At 53.7% G+C, this 2641-nt stretch overlaps 1 pseudogene; it reads left to right on the top strand.

Moving 5' to 3' along the window:
• The first annotated feature begins 2477 nt into the window (after positions 1-2477).
• LOC132209365 (U2 spliceosomal RNA) lies at positions 2478-2641 on the top strand (annotated as a pseudogene).

The following is a 2641-nucleotide window of genomic DNA, read 5'->3' as shown; positions in this document are numbered from 1 at the left end:
AGGAGAACGACGGCTCGGTGACGTCGTCTCAGCCTGACATCTTGAGGATTAGCAGATCCTTCTATGCCAGACTGTATGATGCGAAGCCCACGGCCAGCATGACCTCCGAGTTGCTCCTGTCGTCTATCACGGAGGTCTTAGGTGGCGGCACGAGGGAGTGGCTGGACCGGCAGATATCCCTGGACGAGCTGACTAGAGCCCTCATGTCCTTTGAGAGGAATAAGACTCCTGGGAGCGACGGCTTACCGGTCGAGCTGTATTCCGCTCTGTGGGACCTGGTCAGCCAGAACCTGCTGGAGGTGTACGATCGTGTGCTTCAGAGAGGGGAAATGTGCAAGTCCATGAGGAAGGGCATCATCACCCTCATTTACAAGAGGAAGGGAGAGAGGGAAGAAATTACGCATTGGCGTCCCATTTCACTATTGAACATGGACTACAAAATCCTGGCTAAGGTCATAGCCAACCGGGTCAGGACTGTCCTGGAGTTGATGAATCACCCTGACAAAAACTGTGCTGTGCCGGGCAGGAAGATCGCTGAGAGCTTCGCGTTCATCAGTATGATCGCCTACGTGCAGGACAGGCGGGTGGACACCTGCCTCGTCAGCCTGGACCAGGAGAAGGCCTTCGACAGGGTCTCTCCAAATTGGGGTTCGGGGAGGGCATCAGCAATTGGATCTGGCTGCTCTACACCAACATCGTTAGCGCAGTCTCGATCAATGGGTGGGAATCGGACAGTTCTCCCGTCAGATCTGGAGTCAGGCAGGGGTGCCCGCGCTCTCCTGCCTTGTTCGTGTGCTGTGTGGAGCCCTTCGCCGCATCCGTCAGGAAGGACGTGAGCCTGAAGGGCGTGACTATCCCAGGCAGCGGAGGCCTTCAGGTCAAGACCTCCTGTACATGGACCATGTCGCCGTCTTCTGCACCGATCGTCAGTCGGTGAGTGTGCGTAGACATCGGTGAGTAGACATCTGCGGCCAAAGTCAATAGGGGTAAGAACGATGACATATTCTTCAGGAACTGGGACAACCGCTCCTTCATCCCCTTCACCGTCAGCACAGACTACCTGAAGGTGCTGGGTGTTTGGTTTGTTGGAGCTGGGACATGCACTCAGAATTGGGAGGAGCATATCACCAAACTGAAGCAGAAGTTGGGCACGTGGACGTTCTGGTCACTCTCCATCATGGGTAAGAACCTGGTTGTCAGGTGCGAGGGGCTTTCGGTACTGTTGTATGTGGCGCAGCCCTGGCCTATTTCCTGGACCTGCGCCGCTGTGGTCACCCGGGCCATCTTCCACTTCATTTGGGGGTGGAGGATGGACCGGGTCCGCAGGGACACCATGTACAAAGACCTGTAAAATGGGGAGAAAGTGCGTACCGAACTCCAGCCTCGCCCTGACGGCTAGCTTTGTGTGCGGCTGCATCAAGCTGTGCGTAGATCCTCAGTACGCAAACACCAAGTGTCACTACTGACTGAGGTTCTGCCTGTCCCCTGTGTTGTGAAGGATGGGCCTGGCCTCATTGCCGCAGAACGCCCCGAGTAGTTGGACCGTCCTGTACCACCTGTCGTTTGTGGAGAAATTTTTGAAAGGAAACACCTTCGACCACAAGGCCATCTGGCAGTGGTCAGCACATAGTATCCTCGAGACCCTTTGGGAAAAAGAGAGGGTGGATCGCGTCCTGTGGTTCCCCGTGCAGACTGCCAAAGTTATTTGGCAGAATGCCTCATCGCCAGAACTTTTAAACAAGCACAAAGACATTGCTTGGCTGGTCGTGACAGGGGCTCTGCCAGTGAGATCCTTCATGCACGCCCTGAATCTCTGTGCCACTGTGTGCTGCCCTTGAGGCGGCTGCGTGAGGGGGAACAAGACTGTCTATCACCTCCTTCTGGACAGTGCCTATGCACAGGAGGTCTGGAGGGGGATGCAGTGGTATTTGTCGAGGTTCATCCCGAGTAGATCCGTGATGCGGGACTCCATGCTCTATGGGCTGTTTCCCGGGATGCACACCGAGACCAACATCAACTGTGCCTGGAGGACCATCAATGCGGTGAAAGACGCTCTTTGATCTGCCCACAACTTGCTGGTCTGTCAGCTGAAAGAACTGACCCCGACCGAATGTTACAGACTGGCGCACTCCAAGGTCCAGGACTACGTGCTGAGTGACGCGCTAAAGCTTGGGGCAGCCGCCGCCAAGGCGCGGTGGGGAAAGACCACCGTATGAAACCCCTCGTCCAGAATAGAAAAAAGGGCCCTATCTGGTAACTGGGCCCAGCTGGCACCTTCCCCAACTGGTCAGGGGGCCAACAGGGACTGTGCGGGGTGAAGACTGCCGGTGTATTTTCTTTGCTTTGTTTTTTTTCTTCATTGTTTTGTTTTTTTTCCCCCTTTCGTTGGTGTACGTACGCCCTGGGTAACCCAGAGCAGCTTGCATGACTGGGTAGGTGTATGAATGTGTTTTTTTTGTACATCTTATGAATAAAGTATATTTTTTCAAATTAAAAAAAATGTTCTTATCGGCTTTTAATATCTGATATGTTCTTTACTTAAGGACCCTATATTAAACCGATTTTTTGGAACAGCAGCTTGCTCTGTCCTCTCCATGCATCATCCTAGTATTGCAGTATTCCTAGGAATGGTGCAGTCTCG

The sequence above is a fragment of the Stegostoma tigrinum genome, unplaced genomic scaffold (genome assembly GCF_030684315.1).
Source record: "Stegostoma tigrinum isolate sSteTig4 unplaced genomic scaffold, sSteTig4.hap1 scaffold_89, whole genome shotgun sequence".
NCBI classification, from domain to species: Eukaryota; Metazoa; Chordata; class Chondrichthyes; order Orectolobiformes; family Stegostomatidae; genus Stegostoma; species Stegostoma tigrinum.
This window is presented reverse-complemented; position numbering and strand designations above follow the sequence as displayed.